Raw genomic sequence first — 27,019 nt, 5'->3', positions numbered from 1 at the left:
AAGCTTTGATTTGCCTACATGTGAAAAGCAGTATATTTGAGGGCAAGAATTTCAAAAAGAGATAATCCATTCTAAAATGTTAAATAACCTCTCTTCTGTCCAAAAATTAATTTGAATTTCTTGCTTAAAAATATGTTAAAAAAAACAATAAACAAGGTAATATTGGCTAAAAACACTAAAAATGTTGGATTGGGTTATAATATTGTCCAGTTACTTTTCCTTTAGATCATCCATTTAAACAACGAATTCAAGGAAAAATCGGTAGGAATTTGCTAATTATCCACTAAAATTATCCAAATTTTATGCTCCTAAAAATAAAAAAAAATTTTAGACTTGAATTTATGTCTTTAGTTAAGAAGCTAAAAATTTTATTTATCAAAAGCAGCATGTTAAATTAGAAGAAATGTTAGTCTTAGCTTCAACAAACCAGTGCTTTAACATATTACTTTAGGGAGAAAGGTTCACCTTTCTGTTAACTCACTTGTATAAGGGAAGTATTACTATTTATAATGCAATTATTATATTATCTAATACAGTATAAATAGCATTAGTATTAATAATATCAATTTTATATTAATATATAAGAATCCAGTTATAATATACAACTTTATTATATAATTTTATATAATAATATAATGAATAATATTATTAATAGTGATATTGGGAGTTGTGGGAAACATTTCCAAATAATGAAGGTAAGTATCACATAGAACATATTCAATAAATTATAACTTATTATTGTTAGTTGATTACTACCACTTATATCATTGTGTTTTATTGAGGGCCTGCCATGTATTAAGTACATTATTTACATTGTCTTATTTAATCCACCACTTACCACACTGTCTGGCAGAATAATGATTTAATAAATATTGTTGGGTGAAAGAACAAGTCCTCAGAATAAATATTGAAATGAAAGTTTTATTACCCCAATTTACAGAAGATAAAAGTAAGGCTCATAATTACATAGCTAATAGTGACAAAACATTGTATGGCTCTGTTATATCCCACTGCAGGAAGAGGTCAACTTGGCACCCATCTCCCTGTGCTCCTTGCTCTATTGTCCTAATTTTGTACATAAGATAAAGTTTATGAATCTTACTATTCCACACTAAGTATTGTCATGACTCAGGTCAACAATTTTTTTTTTTTTTTTTTGCGGTACGCGAGCCTCTCACTGTTGTGGCCTCTCCCACTGCGGAGCACAGGCTCTGGACGTGCAGGCTCAGCGGCCATGGCTCACGGGCCCAGCCGCTCTGTGGCATGTGAGATCTTCCCGCACCGGGGCACAAACCCGTGTCCCCTGCATCGGCAGGCGGACTCTCAACCACTGCACCACCAGGTCAACCTTTTTTATGATATTTGTCACTTGCACTTTCTATAACAAGTGATTTTCATACAGATAACTATTGTTATCATTAGTTGTTTGCATATCTGCCTCCTCTACTAAACCTGTGCATACCTTAAAAGCAGTGGCAACATCTTATGCAACTTTACACTAGTCACAAATAATACAGTCATGGTACATAGTAGATATAAGATAAATTGTTATTTATTGAATGAATGGTCAAGAATGCAAAACTGATCCAAGAAGGCTAGCATGTGACTTAAACATTAGCAGAGTTCTGACACAGAGAGTTTATATGAAAAATTCAAACACATAAAATCAAGGGAAGTTTGCTTTAGGGTCTGAGTTGTAGTCATTACCTAATGTCTTCATTTTATAAAGTATAAATAGTTTACAAATACATTTTAGCTGTGGAAAGCAAAGTTAAATTGATTAATGACCCAATCTAATTCTCAACAGGACTATGAAATCCAGGTGCACTTCTAAGTTTCCATTGGGGTTGTTTTTGTTTTGGTTTAGTTAACATTTACTGAGTACTTACTATTTGCCCAGCACTTTATATACATTATTTTGTTTAACCCTCCTATGAGAATAAGTGTGTTAAAATGATTTGTTCAACATCATACTTCTAATAAGGACAAGTGATATACAGGCAGACCTCATTTTATTGTGTTTCCCTTTATTGTGCTTCAAAGATACTGTGTTTTTTACAAATTGAAGGTTTGTGGCAATCCTGCATTAAGCAAGTCTATTGGCACCATTTTTCCCAACCGTTCTTGTTCAATTCGTGTTTTTGTGTCACATTTTGATAATTTTCACAATATTTCAAGCTTTCTTATTATTTTATTTGTTATAAATATAAAACTTTAGTGGATGAGGAGTTGCTTCTTATGGAGCAAAGAAAGTGGTTTCTGGAAATGGACTCTACTACTGGTGAAGTTGCCATGAAGATTGTTGAAATGACAGCAAAGGATTTAGAATATTACATAAACCTAGTTGAAAACAGTGGCAAGGTTGGAGAGGATTGACTCAAATTTTGAAAGGAGTTCTACCGTGGGTAAAATCCTACCAAACAGCATTGCATGCTACAGAGAAATCATTTGTGAAAGGAAATTGTTGATCAGGGTGCCCAACTTCAGTGTTGCTTTATCTTAAGAAATTACCACACCACCCCAACCCCAGCAACCATGATCCTGATCAGTAAACAGCTCTCAACTTTGAGACAGGACCCTCCACCAGCAAAATGATTATGGTTTGCTGAAGGCTCAGATGATGATATTTCTTAGCCACAAACTATTTTTTAATTAAGGTATATACATTGTTTTTTAAGACATAATGCTACTGCACACTTAGTATAGACTACAGTATAGTGTAAACATTACTTTTGTGTGTACTGGGAAGCCAAAACATTGGTAAGACTTGCATTATTTTGATATTCCCTTTTTGTGATAGTTTGAAACTGAACCCACAATGTCTCTGAGATGTGCCTGTAGTTTTCATCTAGATCTGACTAATTTCAATACCCAAGACTGTACCCACTAAATTATACTGCATCTAATATTCCCAGTCTCCTCAACAGTTTTTTTGCACCTTCCATGAGCAAACAGTAACAATATATGCTCATCTATAGTGAATACCTATAATACACATTTATCCACTAATCCTGAAACAAAGTTGTTCAGTTCTATTGATCTAAAACAAATAGACTGCCAGCTATTTCTCCAGCAAAAATAGGTTTATTCAGGATTAGTTAAGAATTGCAATTCAGAGTCTGCAACCATGGTGAGCCAAGTTCAAGTCCCCATAGAGCAGCAAGGGGAAGAGAACTTATAGAGGGTTAGCAACCTAAATGTTCATTGACAGAGGAATGGATAAGGATGTGGTATATATATATATATATATATATATATATATATATATATATATATATATATATATATATATATATATATATATATAAAATGGAATATTACTCAGCTGTAAAAAGAATGACATAATGCCATTTGAAGCAACATGGATGGATTTAGAGATTATCATACTAAGTGAAGTAAGTCAGGCAGAGAAAGACAAATTTCATATAATATCACTTATATGTGGAAACTAATTTTTAAAATGATACAAATGAACTTATTTACAAAACAGAAACAAACAGATCTCGAAATCAAACTTATGATTACCAAAGTGTAAATGTGGGAGGAAGTGTTAAATTAGGAGATTTGGATTAACCTATACACACTACTATATGTGAAATAGATAACTAACAAGAACTTACTGTATAGCACAGGGAACTCTACACAATATTCTATAATAATCTATATGGGAAAAGAATCTGAAAAATAATGGATACATATATATGTATAACTGATTCACTTGCTGTACACCTGAAACTAACACAACATTGTAAATCAACTATACTCCAATAAAAACTTTTTAAAAAAGAACTTATAGGGCTTCCCTGGTGGTGCAGTGCTTGAGAATCCACCTGTTGATGCAGGGGACACGGGTTCGTGCCCCAGTCCGGGAACATGCCGTGGAGCGGCTGGGCCGTGAGCCATGGCCACTGAGCCTGCGTGTCCAGAGCCTGTGCTCCGCAATGGGAGAGGCCACAACAGTGAGAGGCCCACGTATATAAAAAAAGAACTTATAGAGGGTAAAAGGAAGTTGGGAGGGTTATAGTAAACAAAGAGTCCATGGTTTTTCACTGGTTGAGTTGTTGCCAGGAAAGAAGAGGAGCCTTTCTCTTTCCATTGGGCTCTCCTATCCTCCCCCTTCTTGTCTCCAAATTCTATTTAATTGATGTTTCTGTTTGTTACTTTTTTACAGTTCCATAAAGATAGAGATTGCATATATAACTGATAGTGGAAGGAAAATGAAGTAATTAGCCCCTGGTGATCAAATGTGAAGCACCTGTAAGCAAGGTACAGAAAGAAAAAATTTAAGGGCAACTGAAGATGCTATGTCTATTTTGAGGGGATGGTCTTGTCAGTAAACTTTGTAAGTGATGCTCTTGAATAATACAATTCAAGGGTCGGGAAAAAAACAATGCTTATAGAGAAGGTAATTCTTGAAATTCCATATTGTTGCCTCTAAATATTGGACTTTGATTTTGATTAGCATACAAATATTCTTGGATTGGTAACTCTTCAAGTTATAGATACATTTATCTTAGTGTGAGATAAGGAATTAAAAATGTATTTCTCAAAGGTCAAAAGAGCATTTGTTTAAGAATAATACTGATGGGTAAAACATGTACAATGTTAGTGGGTAAATAGGTTCTTAAACTCAAGAAAGCACATAAAAGTCAAATTCAGTGTGAAAAACTCTTCATGCATAACTTAATGATCCAGAAATTTTGATGTTGGATTTTTACTCCCTTGTTTGAAGAACCCCAATCCGAGGTTAGGGTTATTCACCCTGATATAGTTAGGATCTTGCTTTTTGCCTAGATTGTGGAGGAATCCTACCTTTCTACCCTAAGGGGGAAAAGCAGTTTCTTATTTGGGATTGCTTATAGAAGTACAGAGGAACAGCCTTGAAACAAACTCCTTATTTGGAAATTTGTTTACTTCTTATGTTGTAACTGCAGGTCACCATCCTTAGCTTGATAGTAACCCCACTGAGGTGCCTACAGCCTGAAGGAGACTTCTAGGTAAGCAGAAAGAAGGAGATTGAAAATCTGTGTTCTCTGCAGTTTTATGTCTGTGTCCAGCCACACGAGGAAAGCACAGCTTGAACAGTTCAGCCTGGTTTGTGTGACCCAGGCTCAGGTATCAGGATCAAAGTAAGGAAAGGTGTCTGTGGCTGGACAGTCTCACACACACACACACACACACACAGGGCACTATAGCTATAAATAGAAAGATGATCTTTGTGAGAAAATATGAAAAAACAAGTTGGTTATGCATTGAAGTATAGAGAATAGAAGCAAATAGCAAAGACTTTAAAATCAGACACATTTGCTCACAATCCCAGCTCTGGTACGTAAAACTATTTGATTTAGAATATGTTACATAGCCTCTTACCTTTAGTTTCCTCATCTACAAATGGCAGCTGTATTAGCAGATTTTTCAGAGAACTTTCATAAGGAATTAATAGTGTATATAGAGAATTCCTTGGTGGTCCAGAGGCTAAGACTCTGTGCTTCCACTGCAGGGAGCACGGGTTTGATCTCTGATCTGGGAGCTACATACCCCTTGGCACAGCCAAAAAAAAAATGTTGTATAAAAAGTATTCTGTGTCTACCATACAATGAGACTCAAAAAAAGGTATCAATTATCATGATGATAATCATGTCAATTATGAAGATAATAAGTAATAATGACATTGATACTGTAATTATTTTAGCAAAAGCTTTAGACAAAAAAATTGTGAATTAATACCATATAACATTACTATATACTGCATAAAACTTCAATAATAATTTAAAAATGTATATCATATTTATCAATTATCTCTTTCCTGATTTTTGAAGAATTTTTCATATCACATTAGTAAGCAAAACTACTCTATTATCACTTTCCTTAGGTACAGAAATATGACTCCTACCTGGGCATTTTTTTAATATGATAGGTCCAACAACAAACATTCAAAATTAGTAAAGATATGGAAGATTGGAGCAACAAACTTAACAAGGTTGATCTAATACATGCATATACATACACATCATACACACATATATATTTATATATATATATTCATATATATATATAGAGAGAGAGAGAGAGAGAGAGAGAAAGAGAGAGAGGGAGGGGGAGAGAGAGAGAGAGAGAGAGAGAGAGAGAGAGAACGCTGAATTCCAAATACAGAATATATATATTGAAGAACAGTATGCAGGGAACATGAATGAAAAATAAACATGTAATGGTCAAAATGACGTACAAAAGTCAGAAAAGTTACATAATAAAGATAACATCCTTTGACCAAAATGCAAGTAAATAAAATATCACAATGTGAATATAGTTGAGAAATATTTAGAAACTTTAAAATGTCCTTCTCAATAAATTGTGAGTTAAAGAGGTAGTTATACTGGAAATTACACAATATTTAGATCTGAATCCTAATGAGCACTACAAAAAAATTAGGGGATGTAGCTAAACTGTTATTTAGAGGGAAATTTATACAAAAATTATATATATTTTTTTAATTTTGAAAATTCATCACTAAAACATTCAACTTAGAGTCATGGAGATGGAAACTAAACCTAAATATAAAAGAAAAGGAAAAATTATAAAGATAAAAACAAATAATTAATTAAAAATAAAGAAAACAAAACCTTGTTCTCTGGAAAGACATAGAAAGAAATACTGATCAGTAGGAAAGAAAAGATGCAGATACAAATAAATAAAATTAAGGACAAAAGGAGAGTATAACTAGAAAGACAGTATAGATATTAAAAATTCATTGGAGAGGGCTTCCCTGGTGGCGCAGTGATTGGGAGTCCGTCTGCTGATGCAGGGGACGTGGGTTCGTGCCCCAGTCCGGGAGGATCCCACGTGCCGTGGAGCAGCTGGGCGCGTGAGACATGGCCGCTAGGCCTGTGCGTCTGGAGCCTGTGCTCCGCAACGGGAGAGGCCACAACAGTGAGAGGCCCGTGTACCGCAAAAAAAAAAAAAAAAAAAAAAAAATTCATCGGAAAATACTATGAACAAATTTATCCAACATTTGAAACTAGATGAGATAAATACCTCAAAAAAAATTAGTAAAACAGACCAAAAGAGAAATAGAGAATCAATGGAACTTAATCAATAATTGAAAGAACACACATAAAAGTTCCAGATTATTTTTACCAAAAATACAAAGAAAAAAGATAATTCCTATATAATTTAAAATTTTTCATAGGTTAGAAAATATATCCTTAAAATCAGTAAAAGAAAAAAATCAGTAAAAGAAAGACAATTATAGACTAATGTCAATTATGAGTATACATATAAAAATTCCACAACAATAAAAATTTTTTCCATCATGTTAAAAAAAATTATATATAAATATATATATATATATATATATATATATATCATGACCAAGAAAAGTTTATTTTCAAAAAGCAAAAAATATTTAGGTCAGAAAATATATTAATCAAATATATCATATAAAATGATTTCAGAAGAACCTATGTGATTGTAATAACAGATGTAATCATTCAATTAAATTTCAATACACATTCATGTTAATTTTTTTTTCAGAACATAAAGATAGAGACTTCACCTAACCTGAGAAAGTTACCTACCAAAATATGTAAACAAGAGAACTTCATTAACCTGATTGAGGCAATCTATTATAAATATGCAACAAGCATTATCCTTAATGCTACCACTTTAGAAACATTGCTATTAAAGTTAGAGACAAGATACAGTTTATCATTTTTCAAACCTGTTAATATTCTACAAAGGCCTTAGATAATTAAATAGGAGAAACAACCAACCCAATTTCAATGAGCATTCCTAGCACAAAAAAAGAGTGGTCTATAAATACAATGTTCTACTAAAAGAAGGAAGTTTTGGAGAAATAGCTAATTCCGGTATGAATTAGGAAATGTACAAATTGAATTTAGAGCACCTTGTCATGTCTGAAATCTAAGAAGCTATCAAAAACTATTAGGATCATGACAAAAAACATCCCACAGAAGTCAACTTGAAGGGGCTCATACTAGCCAAAGATGGGATCATTTGTTCATTAAAAAAGAATAATAACAATGAGAGAGAGAGAGAGAATAGTCAGCAACCAATAATGAAGAAATTTCCCTTAAGAAAAATGGAATTAGAAACACATTCATTAAAGCTTTTCCATATGCCCTTCATCTGGATAAACTACAGTGAGCTGATTATTGCAAATAAATACATAGAACAGCAGTGTATAAAGTTCAATGATTCAGTGGTCAGATGTTCTTACTGGATCAGTTTGTTGAATGAAGTTTCCATAGGTATGGGAAATCTGTAACAACCACAGCCCAATCTAATCTCTAATTGTGGTAAATAACTTATGGAACATCTATGTAGCCAAATCTTTTATCTAGAAGTGTGGCAAGGCTAAACAAACAAAAATAAAATGAGAATCTGTGCTCTGGTTTAGTGGTTTCTACAAATATAGAGAAAAGACAAGAGACAGGGTCATGGGCAAGACTGTCAGAGATAGAGAAGTAATATATGATCCCTTCCCTCAAGGTTATTCATGATCTAGTAGCAAAGACAAGTATATAAATAAATATAAGACAACCTAGAGTAAGTTAGGTGTCCTAAGAAAGCATGGTGATAGGAAAGTGTTATATCTGGGGTGGCTCAGTCTGAAAGCATTCTGGATTCTTTGTGGCAGGTAATAGGATAAGCAAGTTATAGATGAACCAAAGGCAATAGACCTGTATAGTTGACTCAAATTGAAAAGCCTAATTTTTAGTGTTCAAAAAAGTATTGTGAACTGAGCTTAGACAAGTTCTTAGTCCTGGTTCTTAGTTGTGGAATGAAACATCATAGTAGAAGTGTCACTTAATTAAGGATGTGATAGATTTTGCCAAAATAAGCCACAATATTTTGCAGTTCCCCCCATTAAGGAGTTAAGTATATCTTTCTACCTTTGAGTTTCGCCTTGGTCATGTGAATTGTTTTGGCTAATAAAACATTATTAAATATGTACAAGCAGAGGTTTTAAAAGTATTCACATAATGGGGCATGCACTCTTTTACTAATGGAGACTCTTCTGTACCTACTGTAAACTAGCCCAGGAAAAATATAAATAGATTGAATTTCATTACAATCTATTAAACTAAAAGATTATGTTTGTGCTTCAAATGATTCCATGAAGAAAGTGAAAATACAACTAACAGAATGGGAGAGAATATGGGAGAAGATATTTGCAAATCGTATCTCTTAGAACTTAATAATAAAAAGACAAATAATGGAATTATAAAATAGGCAGAGAATTTGAGTAGACATTCCTCAAAATAATATATACTAATGGTCAATAGATATGTGAAAGGATGCTCAACATCAGTAATTATTAGGATAATGCAAATCAAAACTATAATGAGATTCCACTTCACAACCAATAGAATTTCTATAATCAAAAAGATAAGTGTTGACAAAGAATTGGAAAAACTGGAACCTTTACACACTGCTGGAAGGAATGTAAAATGGTGCAGATACTTTGGAAAACAGTCTGGCAGCTCTTCAAAAGCTTAAACATAGATTTACCATATGACCTAGCAATTCTACTCCGAGTTATATACCCAAGAGAGGTGAAAATATATGTTCACATGAAAACTTGTACATGAATGTTCATAATATTCATAATAGCCAAAAAGTGAAAACAACCCAAATATCTATCAACCAATGAATGGATAACCAAATGTCATATGTCCATAGAATGGAATATTATTCAGCAATAAAAATAAATGAAATACTGATACATGCTATAACTCATATGAACCTTGAAAGCATTATATTAAGGGGATGAAGCCAGTCACAAAAGGCCACACATAATATGATTCCATTTATATTGAATATCCATAGTAGGCAAATCCATAGAAACAGAGAGTACTAATGGGTCCCTTAGGTTAAGGTAAATGGGGAGGATTGCCGGAAGATAGCTAAAGTGTATAATGCTTCTTTGGGGGATAATGAAAATTTTCTAAATTTGATTGTGGTTATGGTTGCACAGCTCTGTGAACATACTAAAAGTCATTAAATTGTACACTTAAATGGGTAAATTGTATGATGTGTCAATTATATCCCAATAAAACTGTTACCAAAACATCAAATTGAAGAACATAAAATCATATCAGAACAACTAGAAATGTGTCATGAGTTTAGAAGGAAAGTGAATACCATGAAAATATTAATTCTGACAAAATTAATTTATGAATTTAATGCAGTTTCATTTAGAAAAGTGTATGGGACTGGAATTCTTGAAATTGGTTTAAAATAATTTAAAAGATTATATAAAATAAAAAATGCCTGAGTATATCCAATAAAATAATAAAAATGCAAATAGTGAGGACTCATTTCACCAACTATTAAAATGTATCATAAAACCACTATCATCAAAACTGTATAGTACTCATAAAATTATACAAATAGATTATTTTAAAATAATAAAGGTATTTGATGCATAAAACAAGGTTTACAGAGTTTTACTCAGTGAAAGTTATCACCCATGAATTTTATACCCTATCAAGTTTTCATTCATGTGTGAAGATATCCAAAAGGGCTTATTGGAAACACATAGACTTAAGATTGTTTAACCGATGTACTCTCTGTGAAAAAATAAATTCTTCACATTTTCATGTTATTGAAAGACAATTAAACAAAACTCACAGATGAGGATATTGGAATATAAAACAATTGGAGTGAATTTTAAAACCCTTTAGAGACTTCCAATTTCCAGTTCTACATGTAAGGAGCTTGGAAGCTGACACTCCATGCTAACAAGTAAAAAGCTTAACAGATTGAAAAATCAACAACTCTTCTTGGATCTAGAAGAGAAGAGAGGATACAGGGCAAACCACTGCCTCCTAAATTGGAGAGACAGACAAGTGAATATGAGTCACAGTTACAAGAGCAGAGACTCATGAGTGGAAGCCAATAAAGGAACCAGGGCTGGGATAGTAAAACCTGAACAGTAACTGATGAATTGCAATTCCAGCCCACTCTAGCCATCCTATCCCATCTAATTGGGGAGAAAAACACTATGAAGTTCATAGTCCAGAGGCATAGACTCATTAAAAGACTGAGACCTATTCATAGTACTACAGAACGTTGTCCCCACATACACACACCACCATATTTCTGAAGTCCTATTTATAGCAGCTCCTTTTACCCAGTTCATTATTTCCAGCTATTAAGAAAAATTTATAAGACATAAATACAGACAAGGCAAAAAAAAAAACACAATTTGAAGAGACATATCAGAACCAGACATGGAAGGGATGTTGGAACTGTCAGATCAGGAATTTAAAACAACAATAATTATCATGGTAAGGGCTCTAATGGATAAAGTAGATAGCATGCAAAAATAGATGGGCAATGTAAACAGAAAGATGAAAATCCTCAGAAACAACCAAAAAGAAATGCTAATGATTCAAAACACAGAAATGAAGAATTATTTCTGCTGGGCTTATTAGTAGACTGGACACAGCTAAGGAAAGAATCTCTGAGTTTGAGGATATCTCAAAAGAAACCTCCAAAACTGAAAAGCAAAGAGAACAAAGATAAACAAACAGAAGAGAATATCCAAGGACTGTGATACAACTACAAAAGGTGTAGCATACACATAACAGGAATACCAGAAGGAGAAAAAAGAGAGAAAGAAACAGAAGAAATATTTGAAAAATAATGACTAAGAATTTCCTCCAAATTAATGTCAGACACCAGCCTACAGATACAGGAAGCTCAGAGACCACCAAGAAGGATAAATGCCCCAAAAAAACCCAAAACCCTACACTGAGGCACACCAATAAGGGTGTTCACAGTGGCAATATACATAACAGCTTCAAACTCAAAGACGTACACTAACAAAAGTAACTAGGAAGAGATCATTTCATATGCATGTGCTTCCAAAACTGTAAGAGAAAAACATTTATGTTATTTATAGTGTTCCATACCCTGGGAAAAGAAGAAAACACATACAAATGCTTAAAAAACACATACAAAACAAAATGCATATAACTATACAATTTCATATACAATATCTGAAATGTGTATAATTTATTTCAGGAAGTAATGAGTTTTATGAGGAAAAATAAAGCAGGGTAAAGGGGATAGAGAATATGGGGAAGATAGTGTTATGGAGGTCATGGAAATCCACTGGGTTAGATGATGTTTGAGCAGGAATTTAAGAGAAATGAAATTGAGCCATATAGACATATTTAGGAAGAACACTCTAGGCAAAAGAATCAGAATGGAAAAGTCCTGTTTTATGAACATGGTTGGTATTTGGGGGGAAAAAACATGGAGTGTATTAATGGCTTCCATGGAGTGACTGAGAGCAAATAGTGATAGGAAATGAGATCATAGAAGCAGCAGAGGGCCATATCTTTCTAGGGACTCATAAGCAACTGCAAGGAATTTAGATTTATTCTGAAAGAGAGGATATCTTTAGAAGGTGAGTGATATATATTTGTAAAGGATAATTCTGGCTGCTCTATGGTGAATAGACTAGCAGGGCAAGTATGGATGCAGGGAGAAGATTTAGAGGCTATGGAAATCCAAGTAGTATTTGGAGATGGTGAGAATGGTCAGATTATTACAAATATAGAGCTGATTAATTGAACGTGGTATATAAGAAAAAAAAAACAATACTGATGCCAAGGATTTTGACCTGAGCAATTGGAAGAATGAAGTTGCCTTTTATTGAGATGTGTTATATTTGTAAAGAAAAATGTTCTATGTATCTATCTATATATCATAATGTAGTAGATATATCTGGTGTGGGATTAACAATGATTTTTTTGTTGTTTGTGTGTGTGTGTGTGTGTGTGTGTGTGTGTGTGTGTATCTATACTTTTAATTTGTATTCAACAAATGTATTTGTTTTCTATTGCAGCCATAACAAATTACCACAAACGTACTGGCTTAAAACAACACAAATTTATTATCTTATAGTTATGTGGATCATAAATCTAACATGGCTCTCACTGAACTAAAATCAAGGTGTCAGCAAGGCTGCATTCCTTCCCGGAGGCTCTACAAGAAAATTCACTTCCAGTTTCTAAAGGTAACCTGCATTCCTTGGCTTGCACCCCGCTTCTTTCATCTTTAAAACCATTAATGTCAAATCTCTCTGACACTTACATTGACACACACTTCTCTTTGACCAGAGCTGAGGAACATTCTTTCCTTTTTAAAGATTCTTTTGATTAGGTGGGGCCCACCTGGATAATCTGTGATAATCTCTGGGATAATCAATGTCTTTAATCACATCTGTATAGTCCCTTTTACCAGGTGGCTAGCATATTCACAGGTTCCAGGAATTAGGACATGGACATATTTGGGGGACTGTTATTCTTTCTACCACAATAAAAAAAATTTGTGGAAGAAATATTTGCATGGGTGATATTTAAAATATTCTTATGCCCATTACCCATCAATAATCACTGCTGAATTTTTAGTCAACTTCCTTCTAAACTCTGAGAATGTATGCTATCTTTTCTTTTTCCAATTAATATTGTAATATACACACATGTATTCATTGAACATTCACTTGTCAGTGTCAGGCCCTGTGTTTGACACCAGAGATATAAACTATAACTTACTTTACTTATATAACATTATATTATAAATATTTACATATGATTTTCAAATACCATATGGATGTACCAAAATTTATTCAACAGTACACTAATATTGGACCTTACAATTACCACATTATAATTCACACATAAATTTATATACATTTTTGTGTATTTTCTGGATATTTTATCTGTATGTATTGTTATAAATATGGTGCTCATCATTCTGCAACCATTACTTTTCAATTAAATATATCTTAAAGAACTTTCTATCTCAGTACATATAAATATGAATAATTCAATAGAGTGGATATACTATATTTAACTTAGTGATTATTATTATCATGAATATTTAAGTTTTTTTCTATTTGTTTTCTGTTATAGGCTGTTTTTTTAAATTGCTTTCCCCAAAAGTTGTGCCTATTTAAATTCCCTTCATAGAAGGTCAGCTTTGCAGGCAGTAGTATTGGCAGCGGCAGGTGGGAAATGGCACACGACTTGACCTCCATCTTTGGCACCAAAAAAGACAAAGTCAACTATTCATTTTGTTTCACAATTGGAGTATGTCCTCATGGAGACAGATCCTCTCAGTCGCACAATAAACCAACCAGACCATTGCCTGCTTGAACATGTACCATAACCTTCAAAACTCTTCATTGCCTGCTGACAGTTTGTGCTGTGCTATGGGTGATGTCAAAATGCAAGTACATTATGATGAATTTTTTGAGGAGGTTTTTACAGAAATAGAAAAATAGGGTTAAGTTGAAGAGAAGAACGTCTGTGATAACCTTGGAGATCACCTAGGTGTAAACATGTATGTCAAGTTTCGTCCTGAAGAAGATGCAGAAAAGGATTTGATTGACTTGAGGCTCTCCTCTGGGACAGATGTCAGAGAAGCCTGATGCCACCAGTATGAAAAGGCAGTGTGTACAGGAGAAGGCTTCTGCAACTTCATACATTTGAAGCCCATTTCTAGAGAATTGTGGTGAGAGTTATATGGACACCATTGCAAGAAGCATAGATGGAGGTCAGGGTCTGGGGACCAGAGTGTGGACAGAAGGTAGTGGAGAGATCATGAAAGATGAGGGCAATTTTAAGCCATGCCATTTTTACCCTATGTCTTCTAGAAAGTGTAGTTGATTGACCAAACTAGTTCACAATGGGAATTTTTTTAAACAACAGCGACAAAACCAACAAGGATGGGTTTCTGAATAAAATCAGTAATGATATAGTAAAAAAATAAATAATACTCATCACAAGTTTATGAGGCTGACCATCTCATAAAACATTGGTTATTGTTTTAATATTGATTTTTTATTACAAACAATATTGAATATTGTGTTTGCTAATGGCCATTTATATTTATTTTCCTAGTTTTTTATTGTCTCTTTATATTTTTACCACAAAATAGCATTCTTCATATATCAATAAGATTGTTTGGTTCTGGCCCCTAAAATGGGCAGGATTGAGCCTATATATTGGAGATCAATAGTACTAGCAGCTGAGTTGTAATTAGGAAAGGCAGGGACTAACAGACAGGTTATATTTGTTGTGCATAAAGACTACAAAATGAATAGCTATGAAATTAGGGATAGAATTAGATGAGGTTACCAAAGACAGAAACAAGCAGTTCAACATGGCTAAGCAATGGATCTCATGTATTAGAAACATAATAAATAAGCTTAGAGAAGTGGGTTGGAGCCATATATTGTGGAGAACCATGAATTTCAGTTTGAAGAGTCTGTTTTGTTTTTGTTTCTCTTTTTCTGTAAGTAGAAAGAAATTTGTTAGGAGCTCCATTAGAGCTGTGCTGTAGTAAAATTAATCTCCCCACTGCTGAATTAGAATGGAGAGAGGCTGGAGTTAGGAAAACAAATTGAGTCCACTCTCTCACAAAAAATTAAAACAAACCTGAAGTGGTAGAAATACAAGACTTGTTAATTTAGCAACTGATCTGATGTGGGAAGAAGGGTGGGGAGTAACAAGAAAAAGTAAAAAAAAAAAAAAAGATTATAAGTGTTGATGTGAGGAGAATAGAGGTAAAATCAATAGAAAATAGTAAGGGAAACCATGCAGCAAAGCAAAGTAGTTAAGAACAAGGACCCTAGTGCTAGATTTTCAAGCTCAAGTCCTGGCTCTACTATTTACCAGCTGTATGACCGTGGGCAGTCACTGAAACATTCTGTGGCTCAGTTTCCTTATCTGTAAAATGGGAATGATGGTAGAAATTGTACCTACTTCAGAATTTAGTGCCTTATTTTATGTAAAGCACTTAGAACAATTCCTGATATTTTATTATTTACTAGTATTTTAAAAACCCCAAAAATGAAATTAAGTAAATTTGAAGATCTAATTGGCTTTATCCAGTGATTCATGGGTTGGGCATCATCCCATCTAGCAACTAGAAGAGAGTTCTGAGTACAAAATGGGAAATTTTTATAGACAGAAGGAGGGTGGGGTAAGAAACTATTAACAAAATAAAAGAAAGGGTTATTTTCAGGCCAGGACATCATTTTTTTTTTTTTTTGTGGGAGAAGGGAAAGCAAAGAAGTTACCATGCAGATTGCTTCTTCTTCCTGTGGGAGATGGAGAGGCACATGACTGATGACCTTACTTGTACATGACAGAAAATTCCAGATTGGTCCATTAAGATTACATTTAAACTGCAATTAGATCAGGTATTAAATCTAGGTTTGGTATCATGGGCTTTAGCACAAGTGATGTCATTTGAGGCCTGTGGTTTTCTTATAACACTATATTTTAAAAAGATGATATGCTAAGTTTTGGAATTGTTAAGTTTATTAATAACCTATCTCAGTATTGAGAAGCAGTGGAAGTTGAAAATTATATCTGAAACTCACATGATAAGGAGGGTTTGACACATAGATTTTGGAGTCAATTTCATAGGTATAACTGAAACTCTCTGGGAGTAAATGTAATAAACCTAAATAAAGAAAGAAAAAAACAAAGGCAAAGAGGGACTAGGGCGAAATTGGGAGAATATCTAACTTTAAGATGTGGGGGACCACAGAAGAGGAGTCAGCTAAAGATACAGAAAAAGATCAGTAAGATTGTTAACAGAACTAATAGGCTGGTGAAGACTCAGAAAAAAAAGGCAAAAGTTTGACGAGAAATTATTGGTCAACAATATGAGTGACTTCAGAGAGTCTGGACTTCTTTTGCTTGATATTATGGAGTTTTTAAGAGTTTCTATCCACATTGAAGAATCTCCTCTGGTTCCCCTTTCAATGAATTCCACTGTCAAGATAGTATTCTCTCTCCTGAGGATTAGAGTGACTGGCATCTGTATCTGCTTAGAAAAATGAGAAAGAAATAAAGCTATCCTTATATTATTTAGATTATAAAAAATGTTGTTAGGTACTTGCATTGAAAATGGCTCTCCGAGTTAAGAGAGACAGTTCATGCCTCCTCTTGGTTCTGGGAAATAGACTGCCACTAGAATGTACTTAGGGAATTACCAGAATAGATGACAGATGCAAACATCATAGTGAAGGGAAAAGGCTGAAATAAAACTTCTGCCAAAACAATCCAATGAAAATGTCAGTTACTTCAGGTCTAACTTTTTGAATGTCTCATTCTGTAATTTGGCATGAAATTGGGAGTGGGTAAATTCAGGCAAGATACTTAGAGTAGGAAATTCTTAGTCTAAACAAGTTCATTAAAATTTCAGGGGCCTTTAACACCTCAGTAACAGCCTGCCCACAGGTTAACATTTATTGTTTTGAACTGCCAACATCTTGCTTTTATGGTATACATTTATATGCTAAATTGCCTATTTCGTTAAGCTGTAAGTTCTCATTTAACAGCATCAGAAATAAGATTTGACTATGTGTTTGTATTTTATTAGTGCTATACCAGACTTCCTAATAGCTCAAAATTCCTAAAGGCAGAAATTCATTGCATCCCCTTCATAAGATGCTTGCCTAAAATAATTTGTTATAAATACTACATTTGCATACACTTGAAGTTTTCAGACTTGGGTCGTCAGGAAAAGTGGACAAAATTACTTCATTTAATTTTGCCTTTAAGCAAATCATAAGTGAAAAGTTTAAGCAATTATATAAAGAAAATAAAAGTACAAGCTAACAAATGATTCTTTTCTTAATGATTTCAGAGTAAATCAGCAGGAAACTCCAGGGAAATGGATGCTGAGTAATGATACACTATTATAAGCATTCTCATGTATAACATAGAGTTGCCAGATATTTGCATGGTGGGTGAGAGAGTTCACTTGACTCTATTGAACATGATGTAATATTATGAAGTATTTAACACAGGAACTTCAAACTCCAAACCTCAATTTGATGTAGTGAGAAGAAAAAGTATTGGTTAAGGGCACAGATTGAAAAGGAAATTGAAAAATCCTACTCAGAAAAAGACTCTCTACACTGGTGGATAGCAGAGACTAAAGATACGTTCCATTTGGGAAACACCATGTCACCCACACTTTTCCACCTATTTTCAGAACTTTTTTCTCCTACACTTGAAATGCATTGGCATCAAAACACAAGGAGAATACTAGATTTATAAATCAAGGCACAGAATTTTTAACCCATAAATTATAAAGGATTTTATTCCCCTTGAAGATCTTTTTTTTTTTAAATCTGGCATGAAAACGAATGAATGTTTTTTTTCTCCTTAGTGTTGAAAGAATTGGATATGTAAGGGAAATTAAATAAAGTGAACCAAATTTGTTGACTACTTAGTATGTGTCAGATACTAAGTCACTTTGTATTGGGCAGATTGGTCACCACTTCAACATGATTGTATCCCTTTTCATTTTGTCACAGCTTTTTGATTTAGGTGGTATCAATACAACACTTACTCCCAGCAACAGAATCTGATATTTTTTGTAAATTTCTTTGCTAAAGTTATTTGCTCAGTGTGGGAACATGACTGAGAAAGTCTCATAAGTGGGAACTCCAGGACTTTTGTTCAATATTTGGAGGAGACATGCTTTTTTCTTTCCCCCTTGATGAGAATAAGAAAGCATGTAAATCTGGGAGATGCTGTCAGCCACCCAGCTACGAGAGTAGTCAGCCCCCAGATAAAGCCAACATAAGAGAAGGGAAGAGCCAAGATATTTATAGGAAAACAGGGCTGCAATCCTCATGACATCATAAATCTCTATATCAAACCACGCTTAAGCCCACACTCTCTAACACTGAAAGCAAGCAGGACCCTCTGGGGCTCTCCCGGGCACAAAACCCTTTCCATTGCCCCCCACCCCACCCCCCCATTTCTTGTTCTTAGGAAAAAGGTTTTCAGCCTTCTAGGCCTTCCCTGAGTTCCAAAGGGCAGATACAAACAGTTGTTAATCAGGGAAGGGCAGGAATGCAGGAAGAAACAATAGTGCAGTATGAGGCCTTGGCCTGGTTCCTCCTTGGGAATGTGCCTAACAATTTTTTTCTTTTTGAATTTTATTTAATTTATTATTTTATACAACAGGTTCTTATTAGTATTTCATTTTATACATATTAGTGTATATATGTCAATCCCAATCTCCCAATTAATCCGACCACCACCCCCACCACTTTCCCCCTTGGTGTCCATACGTTTGTTCTCTACATCTGTGTCCATATTTCTGCCCTGCAAACCGGTTCATCTGTACCATTTTTCTAGGTTCCACATATATGTGTTAGCATACGGTATTTGTTTTTCTTTCTGACTTACTTCTCTCTGTATGACAGAACCTAAGTCCATCCACCTCACTACAAATAACTCAGTTTCATTCCTTTTTATTGCTGAGTAATATTCCATTGTATATATATACCACAACTTCTTTATCCATTCATCTGTCGATGGGCATTTGGGTTGCTTCCATGACCTGGTTATTGTAAATAGTGCTGCAATGAATATTGGGATGCATGTGTATTTTGAATTATGGTTCTATCTGGGTATATGCCCAGTAGTGGGATTGCTGGGTAATATGGTAATTCTATTTTTAGTTTTTTAAGGAACCTCCATACTGTTCTCCACAGTGGCTGTATCAATTTACATTCCCACCAACAGTGCAAGAGGGTTCCCTTTCTCCACATCCTCTCCAGCATTTACTGTTTGTAGGGCTTGATGATGGCCATTCTGACCAGTGTGAGGTGATACCTCATGGTAGTTGTTTTTTTTTTTTTTTTTTTTTTTGGTATGCAGGCCTCTCACTGCTGTGGCCTCTCCCGTTGTGGAGCACAGGTTCTGGATGCGCAGGCTCAGTGGCCATGGCTCACGGGCCCAGCCACTCCACGGTGTGTGGGATCCTCCCAGACTGGGGCATGAACCCATGTCCCCTGCATCCATAAGCAGACTCTCAACCACTGCACCACCAGGGAAGCCCCTCATTGTATTTTTGATTTGCATTTCTCTAATAATTACTGATGTTAAGCATCTTTTCATATGCTTCTTGGCCATCTGCATGTCTTCTTTGGAGAAATGTCTATTTAGGTCTTCTGCCCATTTTAGGATTGGGTTGTTTGCTTTTTAATATTGAGCTGCATGAGCTGTTTATATATTTTGGAGATTAATCCTTTGGCCATTGATTCGTTTGCAAATATTTTCTCCCATTCTGAGGGTTGTCGTTTCGTCTTGTTTGTAGTTTCCTTTGCTTTGCAAAAGCTTTTAAGTTTCATTAGGTCCCATTTATTTACTTTTGTTTTTATTTCCATTACTCTAGGAGGTGGATCAAAAAAGATCTTGCTATGATTTATGTCAAAGATAATTCTTTCTATGTTTTCCTCTAAGAGTTTTATAGTGTCCGGTCTTACATTTAGGTCTCTAATCCATTTTCAGTTTATTTTTGTGTATCGTGTTAGGGAGTATTCTAATTTCATTCTTTTACATGTAGCTGTCCAGTTTTTCCAGCACCACTTATTGAAGAGACTGTCTTTTCTCCATTGTATATCCTTGCCTCATTTGTAATAGATTAGTTGACCATATGTGTGTGGCTTTATCTCTGGGCTTTCTATCCTGTTCCATTGATCTATATTTCTGTTTCTGTGCCAGTACCATACTGTCTTGACTACTGTAGCTTTGGAGTATAGTCTGAAGTCAGGGAGTCTGATTCTTCCAGTTCCAGTTTTTCCCCTCAAGACTGCTTTTGCTATTTGGGGTCTTTTTTGTCTCCATACAAATTTTAAGACTTTTTGTTCTAGTTCTGTAAAAAATGCCATTGGTAATTTGATAGGGGTTGCACTGACTCTGTAGATTGCTTGGGTAGTATAGTCATTTACAAAATATTGATTCTTCCAATCCAAGGACATGGTAAATCTCACCATCTGTTTGCATAATCTTTAATTTCTTTCATCAGTGTCTTATAGTTCTGTGCATACAGGTCTTTTGTCTCCCTAGGTAAGTTTTTTCCTAGGTATTTTTTGTTGTTGTTGTTGCAGTGGTAAATGGGAATTTTTCCTTAATTTCTCTTTCAGGTTTTTCATCATTAGTGTATAAGAATGCAAGAGATTTCTGTGTATTAATTTTGTATCCTGCAGCTTTACCAAATTAATTGATTAGCTCTAGTAGTTTTCTGGTGGCATCTTTAGGATTATCTATGTATAGTATCCTGTCATCTGCAAATAGTGACAGTTTTACTTCTTCTTTCCCTATTTGGATTCCTTTAATTTCTTTTTCTTCTCTGATTTGTGCGGCCAGGGCTTCCAAAACTGTGTTGAATAATAGTGGTGAGAGTGGGCATCCTTGTCTTGCTCCTGATCTTAGAGGAAATGCTTTCAGTTTTTCACCATTGAGTATGATGTTTGCTGTGGGTTTGTCATATATGGCCTTTATTATGTTGAGGTAGGTTTCCTCTATGCCCACTTTCTGAATAGTTTTTTTTTTATCATAAATTGGTGTTGAATTTTGTCAAAAGCTTTTTCTGCATCTATTGAGATAATCATATGGTTTTTATTCTTCAATTTGTTAATATGGTGTATCACATTGATTGATTTGTGTATATTGAAGAATCCTTGCATCCCTGGGCTAAATCTCACTTGATCACAGTGAATGATCCTTTTAATGTGTAGTTGGATTCTGTTTACCAGTATTTTGTTGAGGACTGTTGCATCTATATTCATCAGTGTTACTGGTCTGTAATTTTCTTTTTTTGTAGTATGTTTGCCTGGTTTTGGTATCAGGGTGATGGTGGCCTCATAGAATGAGTATGGGACACTTCCTTCCTCTGCAACTTTTTGGAAGAGTTTGAGACAGATGGGTGTTAGTTATTCTCTAAATGTTTGATAGAATTCACCTGGGAAGCCATCTTGTCCTGGACTTTTGTTTGTTGGAAAATTTTTAATCACAGTTTCAATTCCAGTACTTGTGATTGGTCTGTTCATATTGTCTATTTCTTTCTGGTTCCATCATGGAAGGTTATACCTTTCTGAGAATTTGTCCATTTCTTCCTGGTTGCCCATTTTATTGGCATAGGGTTGCTTGTAGTAGTCTCTTAGGATGCTTTGTATTTCTGCAGTGTCTGTTGTAACTTCTCCTTTTTCATTCCTAATTTTATTGATTTCAGTCCCCTCCCTCTTTTTCTTGATGAGTCTGGCTAATGGTTTATCAATTTTGTTTATGTTCTCAAAGAACCAGCTTTTAGTTTTATTGATCTTTGCAATTGTTTTGTTTCTATTTCATTTATTTCTGTTCTGATCTTTATGATTTCTTTCCTTCTAGTAACTTTGGGTTTTGTTTGTTCGTTTTTTCTCTAGTTCCATTTGGTGTAATGTTAGATTGTTTATTTGAGACTTTTCTTGTTTCTTGAGGTAGGCTTGTATTGCTATAAACTTCCCTTTTAGAACTGCTTTTGCTGCATCCCATAGGTTTCAGATCATCGTGTTTTCTTTGTCATTTATCTCTAGAGAGTTTTTGATTTCCTCTTTGATTTCCTCAGTGATCTCTTGGTTATTTAGTAACATATTGTTTAGCCTCTATGTGTTTGTGTTTTTGTTTTGTTTTTCTCCCTATAATTGATTTCTAATCTCATATCGTTGTGGTCAGAAAAGATGCTTGATATGATTTCAATTTTCTTAAATTTACTGAGGCTTGATTTTTGACCCAAGATGTGATCTATCCTGGAGAATGTTCCATGTGCACTTGAAAAGAAAATGTAATCTGCTGTTTTTGGATGGCATGTCCTGTAAATATCAATTCAATCTATCTGGTCTATTGTGTCATTTAAAGCTTGTGTTTCCTTATTAATTTTCTCTTTGGATGATCTGTCCATTGCTGTAAGTGAGGTGTTAAATTCCCCCACTCTTACTGTGTTACTGATTTCCTCTTTTAGAGCTCTTAGCAGTTCCCTTATATATTGAGATGTGCCTATAGTGTGTATATATATTTATAATTGTTATATCTTTTTCTTGGATTAATCCATTGATAATTATGTAGTGTCCTTCCTTATCTCTTGTAACATTCTTTATTTTAAAGTCTCTTTTGTCTGATATGAGTATTGCTATGCCAACTTTCTTTTGATTTCCATTTTCATGGAATATCTTTTTCCATTCCCTCACTTTCAAGCTGTATGTGTCCCTAGGTCTGAAGTGGGTCTCTTGTTGACAGCATATATATGGGTCTTGTTTTTGTATCCATTCAGCAAGCCTCCTTCTTTTGATTGGAGCATTTAATCCATTCACATTTAAGGTAATTATCCATACAATCCAATTACCATTTTCTTAATTGTTATGGGCTTCTTTTTGTAGGTGCTTTTCTTCTTTTGTGTTTCCCACTTAGACAAGTTCCATTAGCATTTGTTGCAGAGGTGGTTTGGTGGTGCTGAGTTCTCTTAGTTTTTGCTTGTCTGTAAAGTTTTTGATTTCTCTGTTGAATCTGAATGAGATCTTTGCTGGGTAGAGTAATCTTGGTTGTAGGTTCTTCCCTTTCATCACTTTAAATATATCATGCTACTCCCTTCTGGTTTGCAGAGTTTCTGCTGAAAAATCAGCTGTTAACCTTATGGGAGTTCCCTTGTATATTATTTGTCATTTTTCCCTTGTTGCTTTCAATAATTTTTCTTTGCCTTTAATTTTTGTCAGTTTGATTACTATGTGTCTTGGTATGTTTCTCCTTTGATTTATCCTGCCTGGGACTCTCTGCGTTTCCTGGACTTGAGTGGTTATTTCCTTTCCCATGTCAGGGAAGTTTTCGACTATAATCTCTTCAAATATTTTCTTGTGACCTTTCTCTCTCTATTCTCCTTCTGGGACCCCAAATGGGAAAGTTGTTGCATTTAAGGTTGTCCCAGAGGTCTCTTAAGCTGTTTTCATTTTTTTTCATTCTTTTTTCTTTATTCTGTTCCACAGTGGAGAATTCCATCATTTTGTCTTGCAGGTCACTTTTCCGTTCTTCTGCCTCAGTTATTCTGCTATTGATTCCTTCTAGTGTATTTTTCATTTCAGTTATTGCATTGCTCATCTCTGTTTGTTCTTTAATTCTTCTAAGTGTTTGTTCTTTAATTCTTCTAGGTGTTTGTGAAACATTTCTTGCATCTTCTCGATCTTTGTCTCCATTCTTTTTCTGAGGTCCTGGATCATCTTCACTATCATTATTCTGAATTCTTTTTCTGGAAGGTTGCTTATCTCCACTTCATTTATTTGTTTTTCTGGGGTTTTATCTTGTTCCTTCAACTGCTACATAGCCCTCTGCCTTTTCATCTTGTCTATCTTTCTGTGAATGTGGTTTTTGTTCCACAGGCTGAAGGATTGTATTTCTTCTTCCTTCTGCTGTCTGCCCTCTGGTGGATGAGGCTATCTAAGAGGGTTTTTCAAGTTTCCTGTTTGGAGGGACTGGTGGTGGGTAGAGCTGGCTGTTGTTCTGGTGGACAGAGCTCAGTAAACCTTTAATCTGCTTGTCTGCTGATAGGTGGGGCTGGGTTCCCTCCCTGTCGGTTGTTTGGCCTGAGGCAACCTAACCCTGGAGCCTACCAGGCTCTTTTTGGGGGCTAATGGTGGACTCTGGGAAGGCTCATGCCAAGGAGTACTTCCCAGAACTTCTGTTGCCAGTGTCCTTGTCCTCATGGTGAGCCACAGCCACCCCCATCTGCGCAGGAAACCCACCAACACTAGCAGTTAGGTCTGGTTCAGTCTCCTATGGGGTCACTTCTCCCTCCCCTGGGTTCCAATGCTCACACTACTTTGTGTGTGTGCTCCAAGAGTGGAGTCTTTGCTTTCCTCAGTCCTGTCAAAGTCCTGCAATCCAATCCCACTAGCCTTCAAAGTCTGATTCTCTAGGAATTCCTCCTCCTGTTGCCAGACCTCCAGGTTGGGAAACCTGACATGCGGTTTAGAACCTTCACTCCAGTCGGTGGACTTCTGTGGTATAAGACTCACTCCAGATGGAGAGGAAGATGGCGGAAGAGTAAGACGCGGAGATCAGCTTCCTCTCCACAGATACATCAGAAATACATCTACACGTGGAACAACTCCTACAGAACACCTACTGAAGGCTGGCAGAAGACCTCAGACCTCCCAAAAGGCAAGAAACTCCCCACGTACCTGGGAAGGGCAAAAGAAAAAAAAGAAAAAACAGAGACAAAAGAATAGGGACGGCACCTGCGCCAGTGGGAGGGAGCTGTGAAGGAGGAAAAGTTTCCACACACTAGGAAGCCCCTTCGCGGGCGGAATCTGCGGGAGGCGGAGGGGGGAGCTTCAAAGCTGTGGAGGAGTGCACAGCAACGGGTGCGGAGGGCAAAGCGGGGAGATTCCTGCACAGAGGATTGGTGCCGACTGGCACTCACCAGCCCGAGAGGCTTGTCTGCTCACCCGGCGGGGCGGGCGGGGCTGCGAGCTGAGGCTCTGAGGCTCGGGTTTCGGTTTCGAATGGAGCACAGGGAGAGGACTGGGGTTGGCGGCTTGAACATAGCCTGAAGGGGTTAGTGCACCACGGCTAGCCGGGAGGGAGTCCGGGGAAAAGTCCGCACCTGCCGAAGAGGCAACAGACTTTTTCTTCCCTCTTTGTTTCCTGGTGCGTGAGGAGAGGGGTTTAAGAACACTGCTTAAAGGAACTCCAGAGACGGGCGTGAGCCGCGGCTAAAAGCGCAAACCTCAGAGACAGGCGCGAGCTGTGGCTAAAAGCGCGGACCCCAGAGATGGGAGGGAGACGCTAAGGCTGCTGCTGCCGCCACCAAGGGGCCTGTGTGCGAGCACAGGTCACTCTCCACACCCCACTTCCGCGGAACCTGTGCAGCCCACCACTGCCAGGTTCCCGGGATCCAGGGACAACTTCCCTGGGAGAACACATGGCGGGCCTCAGGCTGGTGCAAAGTCACGTCGGCCTTTGCTGCCGCAGGCCCGCCCCGCACTCCGTGCCCCTCCATCCCCGCCGGCCTGAGTGCACCAGAGCCCCCGAATCAGCGGCTCCTTTAACACCGTCCTGTCTGAGCAAAAACCAGACACCCTCCAGCGACCTACATGAAGAGGCAGGGCCAAATCCAAAGCTGAGTCCCAGTGAGCTGTGAGAACAAAGAAGAGAAAGAGAAATCTCTCCCAGCAGCCTCAGAAGCAGTGGATTAAAGCTCCACAATCAACTTGATATACCCTGCATCTGTGGAATACCTGAATAGACAACCAATCATCCCAAATTAAGGAAGTGGACTTTAGGAGCAAGATCTATGATTTTTTCCCCTTTTCCTCTTTTTGTGAATGTGTATGTGTATGCTTCTGTGTGAGATCTTGTCTGTGTAGTCTTGCTTCCACCATTTGTCCTAGGGTTCTATCCATCCATGGTTATTTTAATTTTTTTCTTAATAATTAATTTTAATAACATTATTATACTTTACCTTCTTTCTTTCTTTCTTTCTTTCTTTCTTTCTTTCTTTCCTTTCTTCCTTCCTTCCCTCCTTTAGACAACAAATCATCCCAAATTGAGGAGGTGGTCTCTGAGAGCAAGATTTATGATTTTTCCCCCTTTACCTCTTTTAGTGAGGGTGTATGTGTATGCTTCTGTGTAAGATTTTATCTGTATAGCTTTGCTTCCAACATTTGTCCTAAGGTTCTATCCATCCCTTTATTTTTTCCTAAATAAGTATTTTTTAATTCAATAACTTTATTATACTTTATTTTATTTTTACTGTATCTTCTTTCTTTCTGTCTTTTTTCCTTCTTTCCCTCTTTCCTTCCTTCCTCCCTCCCTGTCTCCCTCCTTTCTTTCCTGCTGGCCTAATTTCCTTCTTTGCTTCTTTCTTTCTTTCTTTCCTCCGTCCTTCCTTCCTTCCTTCCCTCCTTTCCTTCTTTCTTTCCTCATACTTATACTAATTCTCTCTACGTTTTCTCCCTTTTATTCTGAGCTGTGTGGATGAAAAGCTCTTGGTGCTCTAGCCAGGAGTCAGGGCTCTGCCTCTGAGGTAGGAGAGACAACTTCAGGACACTGGTCAACAAGAGACCTCCCAGCTCCACATAATACCAAACGGCGAAATTCTCCCAGAGACATCCATCTTAACACCAGCACCCAGCTTC

The 27,019-nt window shown here is 36.1% G+C and overlaps 1 pseudogene; it reads left to right on the top strand.

Moving 5' to 3' along the window:
* Positions 1-14,051: 14,051 nt before the first annotated feature.
* Positions 14,052-14,629, top strand: LOC132513103 (splicing factor U2AF 35 kDa subunit-like; annotated as a pseudogene).
* Positions 14,630-27,019: the final 12,390 nt, after the last annotated feature.

This window comes from Lagenorhynchus albirostris, chromosome X (assembly GCF_949774975.1).
Source record: "Lagenorhynchus albirostris chromosome X, mLagAlb1.1, whole genome shotgun sequence".
NCBI classification, from domain to species: Eukaryota; Metazoa; Chordata; class Mammalia; order Artiodactyla; family Delphinidae; genus Lagenorhynchus; species Lagenorhynchus albirostris.
The sequence above is the reverse complement of the archived record's forward strand: the minus strand, read 5'-3'. Positions and strand labels throughout refer to the sequence as shown.